This window comes from Rhinatrema bivittatum, chromosome 8 (genome assembly GCF_901001135.1).
Source record: "Rhinatrema bivittatum chromosome 8, aRhiBiv1.1, whole genome shotgun sequence".
Classification (NCBI taxonomy): domain Eukaryota; kingdom Metazoa; phylum Chordata; class Amphibia; order Gymnophiona; family Rhinatrematidae; genus Rhinatrema; species Rhinatrema bivittatum.
Genome location: NC_042622.1, coordinates 60,337,118 through 60,359,240, shown reverse-complemented (window position 1 = coordinate 60,359,240; position 22,123 = coordinate 60,337,118).

The window sequence follows — 22,123 nt, the reverse complement described above, 5'->3', positions numbered from 1 at the left end:
AACTATATACAAATAAAAAATGAACTAAATAATACAATAATCAACAGTTTATCAAGTTAAGACATGTAAGTTACATAAATGTGAAATGTCACTTTTGTGTTGAACTGACAAGAGTGCAACCATTCTTTTTATATTTTCTAGAGGAAGTCCTTACCATCTTCCTGAGTATATGAGCTTGTGGATGCTGAAAATGCCCTCAGTTCCAGAAGTTTGTCACGCTGTTAATTACACAGGAAGATATGTGCACGTGCAGGGCTTTTATTCATGGGGTATTTGCCGGTACTGAGTACTGCACCTTTTTTCCCCAGCTGCTTGATTTGCCCTGTGCTCCTTTAAAAATATATATACAGCCTGCATGTGAGTACCAGCACCTATTTTACAGAGAGCTAGCACTATGCACATACATTGGACACATGGTAACATACAAAAAAGGAGTTAAATTAGCACAAGTTGAAACTTGTCAGCCATCAAGGCTTCTGTGAATTCACATAAGGCTTTCTCTGCGAGCTGTGGGATGTCAGCAGTTGCAGATTTCCAAAGCACATGCAGGTCTTTGTAAATGCTGTATGATGGGTCACATATGCAGATGCAAGAACCTTTGTATGTTTTGGCTCTCAGCTGCAACAGGCCACAGCCGGTCCCCCCTAACTCCTCCAACACGGGCTGGTGCCTCCTCTGGCCTGCGCGGTGTGTCCCGCACCTGGGCTGGCCGACCGCGGCCTCCCACACCGCTCTGAATGCCGCCATCCCCCTTCCAGTGGGGCTCTCCCTAGGCACAGGCACAGGCACAGGCACAGGCACAGGCACAGGCACGTGCACGCGCGGCAGACTCCACAGGGCAAGCGGCTGGAGACAAGGTCAGGTACAAGCTGGAGTCAGGGCAGGCGGCTGGAGACAAGGTCAGGTCCGAGCAGGAGTCAAAGCCAGGGAATCCGTCCAAGGCATGGTAAGGAACAAGCAAGGGTCAAAGCCAGAGAATCCGTCCAGAGTGTGGTCAGAAACAAGCAAGGGTCAAGCCAGAGAATCCGTCCAAAGGGTAATCTGGAAAAAGGAAGCTGGAACTGAAGCGCAAGGATTGGAACAGGAACGAGGACTGGAACTAGGACAGGTACAGGAACAGGAACACGATCATGCAGCAACTAAGCACACGACTGCAAGCGTGGAGACCTGTTGCCAAGGCAAAGACTGGATGGTGCACGCAATCTTTTAAAATCTACCCTATAGTGTATCTGGTTTCCAGAAAGCAATGCACAAAGTCCCTCATGAGAGACTTCTTAGGAAATTAGAAAGTCATGGGATAGGTAGCAGTAACCTAATGTGGATTGCCAACTGATTAAAAGATGGAAAATAGAGAGTAGGGCTAAATGGTAAATTAGCCCAGTGGAAAAGGTGAATAGTGGAGGGTCTCAGGGATCTCTTCTGGGACTGATGCTTTTTAATCTATTTATAAAATGACCTGGAGATGGAAATAACAAGTGAGGTGATTAAATTTGCCAATGACACACAAAATTATTCAAAGTTGTCAAATCACAAAAGGATTGTGAGAAATTGCAAGAGGACATTGCAAAACTGGGAGACTGGGCATGCAAATGGCAAATGAAATTTAATGTAGACAAGTGTAAAGTGATGCACTTAGGGAAGAGTAACCCAAATTATAGCTACAAAATGCAAGGTACAACATTGGGAGTCACCACTCAGGTAAAGGATCTAAGTGTCAGCATTGAAAGTACATTGAAATCTTCTGCTCAGTGTGCAGCAGCAGCCAAGAAAGCAAACAGAATGCCAAGAATTATTAGGAAAGGAATGGAGAATAAAACAGAGAATATCATAATGCATCTGTATCATTCCTTGATGCGACCTCATCTTGAGTATTGTGATCAGTTCTGGTCATCACATCTCAAAAAAGATATAGCAGAATTAGAAAAGGTACAGAGAAGAGCGACCAAGATGATAAAGGAGATGGAACAATTCCCCTATGAAGAGCTAAAGAGATTAGGATTATTCATCTTGGAGAAGAGATGGCTGAGGGGAGATGTGATAGAAGTCTAAAATAAATGAGTGAAATGGAATGAATAAACTTTAAGCAGTTGTTTACTCTTTTGAAAAGTACAAAGACCAAGGGACACACAATGAAATTACTGGGTAATACATTTAAAACTAATAAGAGAAAATATTTTTTACTTAATGCACAATTTTGCTCTTTAATTCATTTCCAGAGGATGTGGTGAAAGCTATTAGTCTAGCGGCATTTAAAAAATGTTTGGACAAGCTCCTGGAGGAAAAGTCCATTAACAATTATTAAGGTAGATTTGCAGAAATCCACTGCTTATTCTTGCGATAAGAACATAAGAACATGCCATACTGGGTCAGACCAAGGGTCCATCAAGCCCAGCATCCTGTTTCCAACAGTGGCCAATCCAGGCCACAAGAACCTGGCAAGTACCCAAAAACTAAGTCTATTCCATGTTACTGTTGCTAGTAATAGCAGTGGCTATTTTCTTAGTCAGCTTAATTAATAGAGGTAATGGACTTCTCCTCCAAGAACTTATCCAATCCTTTTTTAAACACAGCTACACTAACTGCACTAACCACAACCTCTGGCAACATATTCCAGAGTTTAATTGTGCGTTGAGTGAAAAAGAACTTTCTCCGATTAGTTTTAAATGTGCCACATGCTAACTTCATGGAGTGCCCCCTAGTCTTTCTATTATCTGAAAGAGTAAATAACCAATTCACATCTACCCGTTCTAGACCTCTCATAATTTTAAACACCTCTATCATATCCCCTCTCAGCCGTCTCTTCTCCAAGCTGAAAAGTCCTAACCTCTTTAGTCTTTCCTCATAGGGCAGCTGTTCCATTCCCCTTATCATTTTGGTCTGACAAGTGTCCTCGGGACATTGTTTTGTGTTTGCATAGCTACCTACAAAAATCTTTAATTTATGAGGCAACAAGAAAGAAGCAAGAATGGCTCTGGGAAGGTCACATCTTGGCTATTTTCAATGACCTGGCCCCATCAACCCTGTGTAAAAGGTATGAGCTACATGAGATGACAAAGTTTCTCTGCACGTAAGGTATCTGCTATCGATGGACCGTTCCATTTGGACTCCAATTTTTCCTAAAGGGTTCCACTCGCCGGGTCAAATCACTCCCTGAAGTGGGGGAGGCTTTCAAGCAGGCGGGCCTCACGATAAACTTTACGGTTCCCAAGATGGTACCCAGCGAGCAGAAGGTGAACATGCATCTGAGATGACATCGAGCAGGCAAAGGGGGACGACGCCTGCACCGCCATTGCGGACTCTCATTCTGCCTTGCCCAATCAGGGCTGATGGTTTTTCTTGTTATTTCTGGCTATAGTCTGTGTTCATGTTCATATTTTCTTTTAAAATTGAGAGTGGGAAGGGATGTTTTTACTCTAGTTACTATCTATGCTCCCAACACCAGTCAGGCATCTTTTTTGCAAACTTTGGATATAGTTTTATTGACCCAAGTGGAGGGTTTGCTGGTTATAGGCAGAGATTTTAATTTCACAAGGAACACAAATCTGGATAACTGCCAACACACCACTTGCAATTTATCAGGGGCAAGGAAGTCATTGTCTTCTTTGATGGCACATTGGAATTTGGGGACATCTGGAGGCAACAGTCTCCCAGAGATTTCCTTAATAGTCTTCTCTTGATTAGTTCTCCATATCAATGGTTCAAGTGTTAACATAAACAAGGGTGATAAGGGGCACCCCTGTCTGATTCCACGCCATAAAGGGAATGCCTTTGACAGAACCTGCATCGCTTCCAATATATAGCCCTGAAAAACAAAGCCCTTCAGCACATACTGCAGGAATGACCATAAGACCCTATCAAAGGCCTTTTCTGCATCAAAACTAACTAGCAATGGATTGAGGAGCTTATCAAACAAACTCTTTTCCATAGACAGGAGCAACCTCCTAATATTAATGTTAGACTGCCTTCCAACCACAAAGCCTGACTGTTCCTGGGATATTAAGGAAGGTAAGGTATGTTTCAATCAATTGGCAAAAACTTTGGCATATATTTTTATGTCTAGATTAAGCAGTGAGGTGGGGTGGTATGAAGTAGGGCACCCTGGATCCTTACCCGGCTTAGGCAAAACAATCACCACAGCTGCCCAAGATGATTCCGGCATCTTCCCAGAACATATCATTGAATTAAAAAGACAGGTGAGTGGTTCTTGCACCTCTTCTATCGGCACTTTATAAAAGAGAGCATGTAGGCCATTCAGTCCTGGGGATTTAAAAGATTGAAGTTCCCCAATGACAGACATTACCTCCCCCTTTGTAATTGGTTGGTTTAATTTCTGAAGTCCTGCCTTCCCCACCTTTGGCAACAGGACCTTGGACATAAATCCCCACCCAATGACAAATCCTCCAGCTCACTAGAGTATAGCCCATGGTAAAAGTTCCTGAAAACTTTACCTATCCCTTAGTGTCAGACTGCCACTCTCCTGTACCAGCTTTTATACCTTTAATATGCACAGAACCTCTCTGAGCTCTCATTAAATTCGCAAGTAGCTTGCCCAATATATTACCATATCTATAAAGTTTGTGTTTCAATGCAAACAAAGAATTTATAGCCCGTTGGTGAAGGGCATCATTTAACATTTTCTGAACAGATAAAAATTGCACCTGCCATTTTACATGACCAGTAGCGTTAAAATGCTGTTTGCACTTACTCAGATGCTTGGTAAGATCTATAATATTTCGGTTAAGAGCCTTACGCGTAGATGAAACATAACTGATCATTTCCCCTCTCATAACAGCTTTCGCCATTTCCCAATATAAGACGGAGACCCCTTTTTATCTGTTCATTCTTAATCTCATAATCCCACCATTTATTTTCCAAAAGTAAGTGAAATGGAATATCATTATTCAACCACATAGACATCCGCCAAAAAGAGTATTGCACTATGATTCTTTTGTTCCAAAGTACATTGTATCGGGCTATGATCAGGTATAATTAAGGGCCCAATTGTAGCCTTTGAAATTTTTGGGGAAAAAAATCTTCCTTAATTAAAACATAATCTATGCAAGACTTAGGGGGTCATTCTCTAACGCTATCGCACGCGAAAAGGGACGTTTCGCACATGAACAGTCCCTTTTCGCGTGCGATAGCTAGCTCAGGGCGGAGTCGGCCCCGGAAGAGGAGTCGTCGGGGCAGCACCGGGGCCGATGCTGTGGACACATCGCTGGCGGCAAAAGGTAAGATTCCTTATTGCCGCCAGTTTCACGCCAAATAACTACACCTTTTATGGTGTAGTTATTCGGCGCGATCGCTGCTGGCTATTGCAGGACTACCCCCCCGCCCCCCATTACCGCCGGATTCTCTAAGGTCTAAAAGATTCATAGTGGAGCAAAACAAATTAATTCCTTTATTCGCATTAGCCAGTGATGAATTTACGCTAGGCCATCTATCGACAGAGGGATCCACTATGAAATTGAAATCTCCACCCACAATAATAGGAGCTGGTCCCATATCATGTAGATTAGAAATTAAACCCATATAAAAATTATGCTGATACACATTAGGAGCATAAATGGATTCTAACATTATCTCCCATTCAAACAATTTGCCCCTCATCATCACGTATCTTCTCTCAGGATCAGCTTTTACATGAACCACTTGAAGACGTATTTTTGTTAATCAAAATTGCTACCCCACATCTCTTAGTGGTACCTTGTGCAGAGAAAACTTGGGAAACCCAATGATGCCATTTCTTATGCTCCCTATCCAGCATATATGTTTCTTGTAAAAATACAATACTCCCCTTAAGTCTTTTCAATTGTATCAACACTTTTTCGTATTTAACTGGGGTTCCCAACTCTGCTACACAGTGTCAAGATAGTAAGTACTCCAAAGTTGATAATCATCTAAAGGACATACAACTTGCAGGCCAGGAATCAAAAAACACTCTCCACTTACATCTACATAACCAAGGGTAGCCCCCTACCCTCGCTCCCCTTCAGCCCACCAATCCCTCCCAATTATAAGCCCATAAAGTATTAGAAACCCCCCCTCAAGTAGTATGCCTTCTCACTATAGAAGGCCAAGATCACTAATAGTTGTGGTCAAGTGCTGCTCCCAACAGTAAGAGTACTTAATCTTATATATTTACAAAAATGCAACGAACAAAGTGAAATATGTCTTCTAATCACTCGCTCCCCTATACAGTAATATACACATGACTATGAATATTAAAGAAACCATGCATTTTCCAGTTATCATATCTAGCTCAAACTGAACATAAGTATACTTAGGAGCTATAAACATAACCACCTCATTATCCACTGCTACTAGCTCCTATCAGTTTAAGCGCTGACAACTTTTCAAGCATTGAAAGGAGAACGTCTCATAAACGCAGCGTAACTTGAACCACTGCGGTATAATTTAAAGTCATTTCTTTCTCAGTGTACCCCTGAAGAATTCCATTCCACCACAGAGAAGCAATATCTTTGCTGTTGCATCTGCAACAGCTTCGTTAATCCCTCGACTTAGGTAATGACTCCACATAAGTTCTCAAATCGGCTAGCACTTCAAAATTATGAATCTTGTACTTGTACCAGATTCACAGCCTTGCAGGGTACAGTAGCACGAAACAGATCTGTTTCAAGTTTAAGGCTGCACAAACTGACTCAAACTTCTTCCTTCTAGTGGAGACCTTGGGCGAATAGTCCTAGAACAATAATACTCACTGATCACATAACTATAACTCTTTATGTTTATGGTAAAGTTGCATGATCTCCACTTTTTGTGCAAAGTTGATTAATTTAAATATCACCACGCATGTCCTGACTCTTCCTTCCACCATGCTGCCAAGCCATTCAGCACATTCAATAATGGTAGGCCCAATTCCTTAGCTAGGCCCATTTCCAAGAGTACTTTCAACTGTCACTCCTCCACCAATTCGGGGATTCCTACCACCCACAGATTGTTACGGCGGGAGAGGTTCTCCAAATCATCGATTTTGTCAGATTGTTCCACAATTAATTTCTCAAGGTTCTGTATTTTCACAGCTGTTGTAGTTGAATCATCCTCCACTACTCCAACTCTCCCTTCCAGCATATTTAAGAGTGATCCAAAGCCCGCAATCGTGCTCTGCACTCCTGTAATCTGAGCAGAGATAGCATCGAATCTGCTACTCAGCACCAGCACAAGTGCTTCAGTAAGGGCCACGATGTTAACAATTTTCACCGGAGTCAGGAAAGCATTTTTTTTTGTGGTGGCCAATCGGGGGTTTTCCTTCTCTCTTTTTGCGAATCTGGTGGACATTACCTTTGAATATCTCGTTATAAATCTGTCCATATAATGTTCAGCCACCAGTCACTGATAAAAAAAAAACGCAAAAAGAATGTGGTTGCACTATGATTAGGATCGGTTGGGGGCAGCACCCAGAGCCCAAATTCAATCTTCCATCGGGTTCACCGCATCACGTGATCTCTGGTCATTTTGTTTTAAAGAACAGTTTCACTCATTTTGCCTAGCACAGAAGTAAGGCTCACCAGTCTATAGTTTCCCCAATCACCCCTGGAATTCTTTTTAAAAACTGGTGTCACATTGGCCACCCTTTTGTCTTCTGGTACCATGGCTGTTTTAAATGATTAGTTGCAAATAATCAGAAACAAGTCTGCAATTTAATTTTTTATAGTTCCTTCAGAACTGTGGGGTGAATACCTTCCAGTCCCAGTGATTTGTTGATCTTTAGTCTGTCAATCTGAGTTTTTTACATCCTTCAGTTTCACAGAGATTCCATCTAGTCTTGTAGTCATCACCTTCAAAAAATATGTTTCCATTATGGGAGTGACTCCAACATCCTCAATAAAGACAGCTGAAAAACTAAAGAAATTATTTGCCTCTATTTCGTTTTCCTCCTTGACCATCCCTTTTAGCCCTTGGTCATCTAGCAGCCCAATTGACTCCCTCACAGGCTTTTTACTTGACAAACACGACTACCTGATTTTACGTCTCTGATAAAACTTTTTTTTCTCTCTCTGATAACTTTTTTTTTAAATTCTCTCATAGGCTGCTTAATTACATTTTTACATTTCACTTACCACTGCTTATACTCTTCTCTATATTCCTCATTTGGGTCTGCTTTCCTTTTTTTGAATGTTGCCTTTAGGCTTTAATTGCTTTTTTTATCTCATTATTAATCCATGCTGGCAGTCATTTTTTTTCCTATGACATTTTTTAGTACATGGAATACATTTTGTCTGGGCCTCAAGGATACTAATTTTAAATAGCATCCATGCCTCCTGCAAGCTTTTTACCTTCTAGATTGCTCATTTCAGTTTCTTTATAACAAACTTCCTCATTTTATCTTAACCTCCCCTTTTATAATTAAATTAAATTTTATATATATATATATATATATATATATATTATATATAGAGTGATCATGTGGTCAGTGGCGAGTTTGATATCTGAGCCATAAAGGTTTGTTTGTTTTTTTTAAACAATCCAGACTCTGCTGTGGACGACGGCTGCCTGGATGACAAATGGTGCGATACTGCTATTCCCACAGTGCCATCGGCTTTTGTCTGTTTATCTAGGCAGTAGGGAGATTTGAATGTGCAGATAGGGGACCACTAGAGAAGCTGCCATCACTCTGACTTGCTGTGCGTTTACAGGATGGGACAAAGTGAGAAACCTTAGGGGTAGATTTTAAAAGCCCTGCATGCCGGCGCGCCTATTTTGCATAGGCCGCCGGTGCGCGCAAAGCTTCGGGACACGCGTAAGTCCCAGGGCTTTGCTTGGGGGGGGGGCGTGTCGGGGGGCGGCGCGGCATTCGGGGACGTGTCTGAGGGCATGGCTGCAGTCCATGGGCGGGGCCAGAGGCGTGAAGGCGGTCCGGGGGCAGGGCCGAGTGCTTCGGCACAGCGGCCTGTGCTGGGGCAGGGAACTGGCGACAGGCGTAACTCAACGGAATAAGGTAGGGGAGGGGGATTTAGTTAGGGCTGGGGGGTGGGTTAGATAGGGGAAGGGAGGGAAAGGTGTGTGTGTGTGTGGGGGGGGGGGGGGGGGGGGGACAAAAAAAAGTTCTCTCCGAGGCCGCTCCAATTTCGGAGTGGCCTCGGAGGGAACGGAGGCAGGCTGCGCGGCTCGGCGCATGCAGGCTGCCGATTTTGCACAACCTTGCGCGCGCCGAACCAGTTGCCCAGCCTTGCGCACGCCAAGCCAGTTGTGCAAACAAAAATACAAAATCTGCCCCTTATTGTATAGCAATGCTGGATGCAGGATGTAATCCAATTTGAGAGAGTTCTATTTGAAACTGGTATTCCAAGTCTATTTTGGTCATTATGAGAGGAAACATTGAGAGGACTATGACTAAGTTTGTTTGAAATAGCCCAAGACCCTTTTGCAGTCCAGCAGGTGCAATTTTTTCTCTCGCTTATGGTTATGGGGTTTTGGAAAAATATGGGAAGCAAAAGCCTGATTTTTGTGAAAAATAGAGATCACCTTTGGCAAGAACTTTGTATGGGTTTGCAAGATAAATTTGTCATGGAAGAATTGCAGGTAAGATTGGAAGTGCACTTAGGCCTGAAGTTCGTTCACTCTTCTTGCTAACATGATTGCCATCAAAAAATATGATTTTCCAAGTTAGGAGTTTTAGTGCAGCATTCTCTAAACATTTGAAGGGTGGTTTCATCAATCCCTTCAGAACTATGTTTACATCTCATGGCACGGGAGACTTTTTTAAGGTGGGGGGCCGCAGGTGCAGAAGACCCTTCATGAATTGTGAGATGAGGATGGAGCACTATGGGATTTCCATCCTCCAAGACATAAGTGGATATAGTGATCAGATGTATGTGAATGGAAGACATTGCAAGACCTGTGCTGGATAGGTATTGGAGGTATGCAAGTAGCAGTCTACATTCACATGTGAAGGGATCCAAGGAATGGTCCTCACATGATTTGGTGTATCTGATCTATTTGAACGAAGTTATATTGTGTAGATCAGGGGTGGGCAATTCCGGTCCTCGAGGGCTGCAAACCAGTCGGGTTTTCAGGATATCCTTAATGAATATGCATGAGAGAGACCTGCATACACACTGCCTCAGTAGTATGCAAATCTATTTCATGCATATTCATTAGGGGTATCCTGAAAACCCGATTGGTTTGCAGCCTTCGAGGACCGGACTTGCCCACCCCTGGTGTAGATAGTTTCCTTGCTGAGACTATGACTTCCTTGACTTCGGATGATAGCTGAAAGTATGCTAGGATCGAGTGTTCAATTTCCACGGGGTGAGATTGAGAGAAGGTTGTAAGGAATAAAGGAGAAACCCTCCTGAGAGAATAGGAAGGGAGTTCATTCCTAGATTGTGTAGGGGCTCTGCTAAAAGTTGAATGAGATATGCATACATTAGTTGTCTGGGCCATGTTGGGGTTATCATCTTGGCACGGTCTCGCATACATTGCTGTATGGTTTTTGCAATAAGTAGAATTGGAGGGAAGACAAATAGAAGGCCTTGTGACCTAGAAATTAGGTAGGCATCTGGTGCTTCTCTGCAAGGGATCAGATAGAGAGAGCTGAAGCAGGTCTGTTTTGTGTTAAGGTTGGTCATGAATGAATCTATTCAAGGCCAGCCCCAATGACGGAAGAGACCATTTAGTACAGTTTGGGAAAAAGCCCATTCATGTGGATAGAAAACTCTACTGAGACTGTCCACCTCCATGTTTGCTATCCCCAGAAGGTAAACTGCCTGGAGGTTTATGTGCCGGACGCCTAGTGCCAGATGGCTAAAGCCTCCTTGCAAAAGGTTCACGATCCTGTTCTGTCCTGCATGTTGAGATAATAATATCGTGACTTGATTTTCAGTGTAAATTATTATGTGCTGATGTTGGAGCAGCTGTTAGAAAACCTTTAGAGCATGCTGCTCCTCTCTTAACTCGAGCAGATTTATCTAACAACATGACTCCTGATGTGACCATAAACCCTGAGTTTTGAATTACAGAAGATGTGCCCCCCCCCACCCCACCTCAGGTGGAGGCATCTGTAGTGAGTATAGTTTGATGGGGTTACTACTGAAGCGGGAGTCCCAACTCCAATACTCCTGGACATAGCCACCATTGAATATCTGTTTTTATGAAGTGTGTTATGATTATTCATGAAGATAGAGGTTGAAGGAACAGATTCCATTGCATTCTTAATCACCATTGCGATTGCCTCACATATAGAGGAGTGAAGAGAATGACGTAGATTGCTACTTCTAAGTGACAGAGAAAGGTGAGAATGAGATGGCAGGAGCTGTGGAGTGCAAATGGAGAAGTCCAGCGATGTGCCGAAGCTTTTTGGCTCTGACACCGGGATGGAAGGCCATGGATAGAATTTAGTTTATTTAGGCTCCTATGATCTGCATTGTTTGAGTTGAACATAGGTTTGACTTTTTTTTAATGGATTATGAATCCCAGATCCTCTAGCCAGGGAATGGTCAACACTATGTGTGAATGCAGAGCCTCTTTTGAGGGAGCTGTTAGCAACCAATCATCCAGGTAAGGAAAAATGCAGATGCGTGACTGGCAGAGGTGGCCTGCCAATACAGATAGACATTGTGTGAAAACTCTCAGGGATGACGAGAGATTAAAAGAGAGAACCTCCTACAGATGTTTGTCTCCCATCCTGAAATAGAGGTAACATCATGCAAATAGTTACATAGGGATATGAGAATAATCCTCCTTGAGGCCTAGGGAGCACATCCAATCCCGTGGTTGAATGAAACATAGGATGGTGTCCAAGAGGGTCATCTTGAATTTCTCCCTGTAAAGATGCTTGTTGAGATTTCTGAGATCTAGGATGGGTTGGAGACCCCCTGCTTTTAGGGGATTATGAAGTATTTGGAGTAATAGCCCTGCTTGTAGCTGGAGTAGGCTAGTTCTTGTATAGCATTTGGGTTGAGGAGGGATTGCACCTCCCGCTGTAAAAGATCTTGATGGATAAGATCGATCAGAGAGGGAGAGAGATGGGGCATTAGAGGTTTGCTTTTGAAGTTGAGCTAGTAACCATGTCATACTATTGATAGTACCCACTGGTCCAATGGAATGAGGTCCCAAGATTTTGCATACAGTTGGACCCTGCTCCCAATTGATGTCTGCTGTGGCAGCAATGCTCTTAATTTTGTTGAGGTGTTAACAGCGCTTGCGCTGATTGCTTTTGCTGGTGTCTACCCATTTGTCTTCCGCATTGCTGGGTAGACTGCAGTTGAGTGCGGGGTGATTGATATGGAGGCTGGCGATAGCTCTGATTCAGGCAATATGACTTCCTTTGGTAGAAAGGCTTCTTAAATTGTAGATAAAAACAGCAGGAACTGAAGATTAATTCCCATTCACAGAAAGTGACTGCATTTTGAGGTTTTGGTCCTTTGAGTGACCATATCATTTAGCTTGTCCCCGATTAGATTTTCTCCAGAACAGGGAATGCCAGCCAACTTATCACGGACATCTTCCCGGATGCCACTGGTGTGGAGCTATGCCATCCAACGAGCTGGAAAGGAGGCTGTTGAAATTCTTGCCACTGTGTCAAAACCTTCATAAAAGGCTCACAAGCAATGAAGATTCTCTTCCATGTCCTGGAAGGGTTGTGTACGACCACTTGTCCATCCTCGGACCAAATAAAGGTTTTAATTGTTGCTAGCACTCACGATATTGCACCATGTAAAATTCATGCTGTTGGATCAGAGTTGACAGCATGAAGCCTTGGAAAACCTTTCTTCCAAAATCATTCAGCAGTGCGTGGTCACTTCCTGGGGGTGAGTTTGAATGAAGTCTGGTCTTTTTGGCTCAGTACATGGCTGACTGCACTGCACCTGAATTACATGGAAGCTGCACTACTCCATAACCACGTGATTTTTGAAGGTGAAACTTTAGATCCAGTTTTTGCACTGTGGTGATACCCAAGGAAGTGGTATCCCAAAATTTCATCAGATTTCTGCAATATCAGGTAAGAAGGGAAAGCAGATTCGCTTGGTAGCTCCAGGATGCATAGCAAGCTCATAACCTCAGAGCGGGGGTCTGGTTCCTTCCGAATTTTGATTTTTAGAAGAGAAATCACTTTTTCTACAAAACATGAATACGTGAAGACCTCAGGAGGAGAGGACTGGTCTGGCACTTCCTCAGGTAGGTCAAAAGGAATGCCTATATTACTATCCTGGGACTCCCCCGGGGCTGGTAGCTTCAGACTCTCTAATCTCTGGGATAATGATAAAGGATCCCAAGAAGGTGGAGATGGAGGAGGGAGTTTGGCTCTGTGATGCACATGGGGGTTAGGTCTTGGTGACTGGGGCATCACCGGCTCTGATGGTATAGGGTCTAGTGGATGAATGGGGTACAATGGGGAACATGAGAGGTATAGCTTGTGGAAATAGAGAAGAGAAAAATTGCAGACAAGAGCAGTGATTTGCCCCACTGTTTGTTGAAAACTTGTTAGAACAGTGAATAGGATTTCCTTGTTCCATACCTTATGTATCTGGTATAGAAACTGGCATAAGAGGAAGGATAGAGCAGATGAGCTGAGGAGTAGGCAGGCTGAGCCCTTGCTGCCATGAACTAGGTGGTAGTAATGGAACCTGCATTTCTGGCGGCAGTTGAGGTGAGCAATGGGACAATACACAGCCCTTGGAACTTTTGGGGGTGGAATAGCTACTACTAGTATGCCCAACAGACTGGGAGGTCCCAAGGGTGGGATAGATTCTGGTCACTATTCATGAACAGCCTCCAGCGTAAAAAAAACAAAACAAAAATAAAATCCACAATTGACACACCCAACATTGGAGAATGGTCTGGTGACTGATCCTTCTCTGTAGGTGGAGAAAGATCTGTTCTTTTGTCTCCTCCTCGAGAGAAGGGCTATCAGAAGAGCTCCTCTATTGTAACACTTCAAAGCCTTGGATTTTTGGAGCACCGTCTTTTGCACCATTTGCACACAATCTTCTGCACCATGCATGTGCTCCTGTGCACTGTCTTCTGTGTTATGTGTGCCTCATGTACCATCATTGGCACCAAATGCATGGTCTTTGGCACAGTGTGCTTTCAGCATCTCATGCCTCTACTTCCGTGCTGGGGTCAACTTCAATGCAGGCAGTTTAACTATCTGATGCATTGGTTTGTGGCCTGCTCATCATTGGGGTCAATCGGGAAGCAACCCCGTAAAGGCTGTATGGTGTTCTTGCTGGGGAGGATGACACAGCTGGCCCAGAGAGGACTGGGCAAAGCAAGAATGCTCTCTTACCTCCCCCTGCAGATATTGAAGGAGAGGCTGACGACTAGCCAGAAGCTTCTTACAGCTGGAGCCCAGCTATTTTCTCCACTTGCTGCCTCTGTGCTCTGGGGGACTTTTTGCCACACTTACAGCAATTTGCTTGACCATCAACCAGGACCAAGCACAAACAGCAGTAGTTGTGGCTGTCTTTGATAAGGCTTGTAGTACTTGAACCTGGCTGTCTTTCAATGAGACATGATAGCACTGCAAAATGCTGTTTTAGGGGTCACTAAAGCAAGAAAACAATTGAAGAGGAGGAAACAGAGACAGAATTCACATCCATGGAAAGCACAGGTTAAAAAAAAAAAGCACTGAGGAGACAGCTGGAAAGCTTGTTTTCATGAACTATCATACATGCCCAGTAGAGCAAAAGCCTTAATATTTGAGACAGCTCCGCCTAGTACGCCCTGATATCATTCATGCAGCAAAGCTAATTCAGTCTGCTTATTGACAGAAAATTGAAATCTCCCATTATTACTTTGTTGCCCATTTTACAAACCAGTCTAATTGGCATTAGTATTTTGTATGTTTTCTGATCCTAGCCAGGCAGGCCCTGGTATAAACCCACTACTATACTCTTCCCTTCGACCCTTGGAATTTCTATCTATAACGATTCCAGAGAGCAGCTGTCTTCAAACTTTTATCCTGCTGCACTCTGTCATTCTTAACGTATAGCACCATCCCTCCACCAATTTTATCCTGTCATATCACTATAATTGTAGTCTATCACATTGGCCCTTTCCCTCTAATAGGTTTCCAAGATGCCTATTAGGTCTATATCTTTTTTAGTACCATGCATTCTAATGCTCCAGGCTTATTTTTCATACTTCTGGCAAGTGCATATAGACATTCTAAAGTAGTTTTATTTGTATGTCTATTTTATCTGTATTAAAAGGCAGCTGGGTTCTTTCAGCTTTTACAGCTACTTCTCTAGTGGGAAAGTCTAACATACATGATTTGGCAGTAGCCTCAGAAGACACTACCCTCCAAACCATGCATGACTGAGCAATTCCTGGCTTTAGTCATGTTCTAGTTTAAAAGCATCTCTATCTATTTAAAAGTTAGCACCAGCAGCCTGATTCCAATATGTTAAGGTGGAGCCTATGCCATCAGACTAGGCTCCCTCTTCCACAATGTCTAACAAATCTAATACTCTCTTCCCTGCACCATCATCTCATCCACACATTGACAGGCTGGAGCTCAGCCTGGCTCTAGGACCCTACCTATGGAACAAGCAGTAGTTCCAAGAATGCAAGCATAGATATTTTGGATTTCAATTTCCTACCTAAAAGGAGAAATTACTACTTACCGGATAATTTTGTTTGCCTTAACTATAGACAGATAGTCACGACCAGCTGCTTATGCTCCACTGCCAGCAAAGACAGAGCAAGCTGATACTACTGGAGGATATGAACTGTGCTGACACCAGCATGCCCCTATTCTCTTCAAAAGCAACTATGGCCAGACTAGCAAAAAACATTTTAAGAAACAGTCAACCACTACTGTACTCAACCACTAAGAAACACTGAACTCAAGCAAGGAATGTATGTACTCCAATCTAGGGACTGGATGAACACTTACCAGCAATCTGCTGGAACACATAGCACCACAGGACACAGTCAGTCAGCAGCCAAGGGCAGGAATCTGAGTCCATCTGTCTACACTAAAGGAAAACGAAATTATTAGGTAAGTAGTAATTTCTCCTTTCCTAGCGTGTAGATAATTGGACGAGCAGTGGGATATATCAAAGCTACTCCTGAACAGGGGGGAGAGGCTGCCCACAGTCCAGTCAACACTACATATACAAAGGTTGCATCCTCCCGCACCTGCACATCCAGATGATAAAAGCTGGAAAGAGTATGTAAGGAGAACCACGGCGCAGCTCAACAAACGTCAACAGAAGACCAGCTAACTTCTGCCTGAGCGCTAGTGAAAGGAGCCTAAACCTAAGTAGGCATGACTTTTCAGCATCCATGTATGCAACCATAACCACCTCCTTATTCCAGTGAACCAGTGTAGCCTACGAAGCTGGTTCGCTCTGCTTCCTTCCACCATGAAGGACAAACAGGCGATCCATCTTTCAAAAAAGGTTCAGAAATTTCCAGATACTGCATGAGATGGCTCTTGACCTCCAAGGGTTGCAAGAGACAATACTCCTCTGCATCCCTGATGTTATCCAAGGATGGCAAGGAAATGGACTGAATCAAATGAAATTCCAAGATCACCCTTGGCAAGAAGGATGGAACAGTACATTGGGTGACTCCAGGGGCGTTACACCTAAGGAACGGTTCCTGGCCAGACAAGGCCTGCAGCTCAGAAGTTCGACACACAGAACCCATAGGTACCAGAAACACTGTTTTCAAGGCCAATAACTGCAAGAAAAGCCTACGCAACAGTCAGCACGTAAGGCCTACCAAGAATTCCAACACCAATTAGGACTCCACAATGGAACCAGTAACCTCAAGGGAGGCTGAAGATGCCTCACTAGCTTAAAAAAAAAACAAAAAAAAAAAACAACCCACAACAGGCCACAGGCGGATGAGATGAAAAGGAATCACCATTCACCGGGCCCATGAAACGGGCAAGAGCTACAACCTGTACCTTCCAGGAATTAAGGGACAATCCTTTATTTAACCCATCCTGCAAAAATTCCAAAATGAGAAGGATCATAACCGAACTATGAAGAACACCTCGATCTGCACACCAGGCCTCAAACACTCTCCCGACAGGCTCATAGGCCAAGGAAGTGAGGAACTTCCAAGTACAGAGCAAGATAGCAATCACCATAGAACAATATCCACGCTTCAACAAGCGAACCCTTTCAAGGGCCAACCATATGATAAAACTGAATCAGATCTTCGTGAAGGAGAGGACCCTGCCCCAACAGATTCTTGTGCAGCAGGAGATGAAGGGGTGGGGGGGTCGCCACCTGGAGTTTTCACAGATCTGCATACCATGCATGCCTGGGCCAATCCGGTGCCACCAGAAGTACCAGCCCCCTATGGCCTTCAATCCTGCCCAACAAGGGCCACAGAGAAAAGGCATAAAGCAACTTGTCTTCCAGCCAGACCTATATGAAAGCATCTATGCCCAGGAACCACAGAGCTCTCCTGCAACTGAAGAATCGAGGAACCTTTGCATTGCGTGAAGTCACCAGCAGGTCTAAGAACAAAAGGCCCCAGCACTCCACTACCAGCTGAAACACCTTGTCCGATAAATAAATAAATAGACTCTTCTTTTGAAAAAGTCTGCTCTTACACTGTCTTTTCCTACAATATGAGAGGCTGAGATAGACCAACTTATGGAATGGGTGGAAGACTATTTTCTGCGACAGTTGCTGGCTCTTTGTTCCTCCCCGTCGATAAAGGTAGGCTACCGTCAGTGCGTTGTCCTACATAACTCGGACCACTTGATGCTTCAGTCTTTGGCTGAAATGCAAGCATGCCAACTGGACCACCTAGGTTTCCAGGCAATCGATGTTCCAGAGGGACTCTCTGGCATTCCAGCATCCTTGGACCTTCAGCTTGACAGTGAGCTCCCCAACACTGGAGACTTGCATCTGTCATGAGTATCAACCAGTTCAGGGAGGTCAAGGAAACACTTTTCTCAAATGATCCTCCTGCAAACACCACTGAAGGTGAGAGATATCATCCATTGGCAAGTGGAGCAAAACAGGAGTAGTCCTAAGACTGGGGTTCCAACGAGACAGCAGGGAGTGCTGAAGAGGACACATAAGCGCTCTTAACCATGGCACCACTTTCAGGGTTGCTGCCATTAAACCAAGCACCTGTAGATAGGGCCACACGATTAGGCATATAGTGCTTGCCAACTAATGTATCTGTGGCACCAATATCTGAATCCAAACTTTCAGCAGGAAAACTTTAGCCTGTCTCATGTCGAACCAAACCCCAGAAACTCCAAGGACTGAGATGGCTGAAGACTGTTCTTAGCCAGGTTCTTCACCCAACAGAGCTCCTACAACAAAATCATCTTGCACGTCACCAGGCAGCTCTCTACCAGAAACTTGGCTCAAATCAGCCAGTTGTCCAAATACAGGCGTACCAGGATTCCATCTCATCTCAACCCCGCCACCACCATAACCTTGGAAGATGTCCTGGGAGTGGTGGCTAGACCAAAAGACAGTACCAGGTAGACCAAAAAGCAGCACCTGAAACTGATAATGGCGCCCCGACATTGCAAAATGCAGAAAACTGTGCTATATGAAGGTAGGCCTCAGACAGATCCAGGGAGGTCAGAAACGCCCCCTAACTGCACAGTCATTATCATGGAGCGCAAGATTTCCATGCGAAAACAAGTCATCCACAAATGACGGTTGACTCCCTTGAGATCCAGGATGGGACACTAGGGTGCAACAGCAAGTTATCTGCAAAGCCATTGCCAATGCTTCAAAGGTTTGCTTAAGGATGGCCTCAATCCTCCTATCATGCACATCTTTGGCCACTCTTCCCTCCATGGAGATAGTCACCTGCTTAGAGACGGCACAGACCTGTGCACCCACTTTCAGAAAACGCAAATGCTCTCTCACCGCTGGATGCAGAGGATACAGGTTTTCTAATGTCCGACCCCTTTTGAAATTTGTCTCTGGAGCACCCCATTCAAAATCAATCAATTCCTGAACGAAGTCCATAAGGGAAAAAGCAAGAAACCAAAATGGGACTCTTCTTTGGGTCAGATATGAAATCTGCACCAGGAACACCCAGCAACTTCAAGAGCTGGAAAATCAGGGCCGGCAGTTCATCTCTATGAAAGAACTACAAAATGGCCCGATACGGTCCCAGTCCCAGAGGAATTTCCCCATCTTCCAGGGAGTCAGGATCTGCCACATCAGTGCTATCCGGGTTCCAGTCAAGAATACCCGCAGTGAATAGAGGTGTTCTTCGGTGCTTATACATAGGACTGGAAAAGGGAGGGGCTATCGGCTGAGGGTCTGACTTGACAGGGATCAGGTGAAGTTGAGGACTGCACCTGAAGGAAGGAATGCAAGCCTTGAAAAAAAACAAAACAAAAAATCAAACACACTAACCAAGAAAAGGCAGCAGGATTCAAGTCAAACCGAGGAGGAACTGGGAGCGGGGCCAGTTCAGCTGCCATCTCCTGCAGAGGAACCAGTCTAGAAGTGCCAAGGTCTGGCATCCCTCCAGAAAAATCCTTCACCAGACTATCATCAGGCTGGGAAGATCTAGGCTCAGAGATTCAGAGGAAGACAATTCTCCCTGAGCCTCTAACCAGCACCCACATGACAGAGGACACTCCAGGCTAAAAAAAGGCACTTAGGTTTCGTGGTCACCGGCACCATAGGTGCACAGCCAAAACAGATAATGTGCATTCAGCTGGCTTGCACTGAAAAAAAAAAAAATTCAAGCACAAAAATTTTATGTGCACACAAATTAGACGCATCCAAGCACGGTCCAAAAAAACCCAACCCACACCAAACACACAACTGTACACCACCGATGACATAAAAAAATGTGCACACAAACTTTCCGCTCAAAGGTGAGCACGCACTGTGCACAGACGTTCTGGAAGACGGCAGTAAAGCACACATAGAAGTGCACGAAAGCACCGCCACAGCCTACAGTGCAGCATGCAGAAAAAAAGCTTGACTGCAGGGCCTAGCCCACCGGGGCCGCACAACCCGCTATGCTGCCCAATTCCCTATCCCCCCACAGGAGCAGGAATGAACATCAGAATGGCATGCCAAGCACAGATACCAGAGAAGTCCTGTAAAACCCCTCTACACTGTCCATCTCATTTTAACAACATTTTTTTTCTTTTTAAACTTACCGGAGTTCATCCCTTAACAGCTGAATATAGAGACTGTCTCTGGCTGCAAGGGGAAAGAGGGCATCTGCCATCACTTATGTGCTCGGCCTCCTGCACCCACTGCCTTTAAGCTGTACAATCAGCTACGTCCACGCCAGCATAAACCAGCTGCCAGACCAAGGCACACATTCGAGGGAACACGGAAATCTCCTCAGGAATTCTCAACTGGGGGAAAAACCATCACAGGAGAGCGGGGCTTTTACTTCTCCATATAAAATTCTCCTTCTAAAATCAGAAGCAATCCCTCAGTAGGGAGATGCACATCCACCATCTGCTGGAGACTGGGAATAGTGGCAGGCTGATGTCACTGCAGAAGTACATATACCACGACATCAGCTTGGCTCTGTCTCCACCTGCTGGCAGGGGAGCATAATCTACTGGTCCTCAGTCCATCTGGCTTCATGCTAGGAAAGTCTAATTTTAGCCTCTATAACCTCCCCCCTGCACCTTCCTACGTCATTGATACCCACATGTACTATGACAGACGGCTCCTCCCCAGCATGCTCTAAAATCTTATCTAGGTGGCATGCGATGTTGCTGTATCAGGCTCCAAGACAGCAATAAGGTAGCCTACAGAGCAAGGCCATGGTTAATACCCAAACTACAACAAGAATGGGAAGGCTGGATATTTTCAATATGACTTCGTTTTGGTTTCTGTGTGGATTAACCAAAAAAAAAAAAAAAAGCTGGGCAGTAAGATATGGTAGGGATTCTGGGTGTTGGATTTAGTGCTGGTCTTGTAAGAAACAGAGGAAGACAACCAAGTCTAAAATGGCTTACCAATGCAGATGGTGGGTGCCAGCACTTAATTTCTAGGCATGTATGGGACCAAGGAAGGAAGTAGTTGGATGAGTAGTCAAAGTTCAAGTAAGGAATATGAGGAGAACTGATGCTGAGCATGGAAGCTGACATTTACCAAACATGGAAGAACAGCAACTGAATAGAATGAATGAGCAATTTGGGTTTTTCTGCCATCATTTACTATGCTACTACAACCAACAGTGACTACAGCCACTATGGTACTGTTTTTAGAAACTTCAAGAAACTACTCCAATTGGGATCTTTGGCAACTTTTTCCTGCAAAATTGATTCTTTCAGTGCAATAGAGTAAAAGGAAATAGAGTGGCACAGGCCACAACTAATGATTTTCCATGGCAGGCAAAAAAAAATAAATAAATATGTGTTTCCTTCCATTATCTGAGTTATGTAAACAAAATGGGAGGCCAACCACCCTTATGCAGCTTTTAGTCTTCTCCCCAGAGTAGGAATATCTATATTAATGAACAGCCATTTGTGGGTGGCAGAGCTTGTTAATGGACAGTATGGGAAGACTGCTTCCTATGTACTGCAAATCTCTTTAACCAGGCCCTTCCAAATACATTTTAAATTTAAAAAATATACCCATAAGCAGTGGCAAATCTCCTTATGATAGTGCATATTCAGGGAAACAATATTCAAATGTTAGTCACTTCCTAGAAGCCAAATCCACTGGAGATACTGACTCCTTCATTCCTAGGACCAAGAGCTTGACATGCATACAACAGTGGGTCCCAACTCCAGTCCTTGTAAACATAGTTCAGGTCTGGTTTTCAGTATATCCAATATGAATATTCATGAGATATTTGTTCTAATAACCAGCTTTATTTACAAAGTTTCAATTATCCTGAAAACCAGGTCTGTTAATGAGGAAGGGAGGTCTGAAGACCACAAATTAGTGTCTTAAACAGCATAAGAACAGGCCATACTGGGTCAGACCAAGGGTCCATAAAGCCCAGCATCCTGTTTCCAACAGTGGCCAATCCAGGCCATAAGAACCTGGCAAGTACCCAAAAACTAAGTCTAGTCCATGTTATTGTTGCTAGTAATAGCAGTGGCTGTCAACTTAATAGCAGTGCATAGGACTGCTTCCTATGCACTGCAAATCTCTTTAACCAGGCCCTTCCAAATACATTTTCAATTTTAAAAATTCTCCTCCAAGAACTTTAAACACAGCTATAC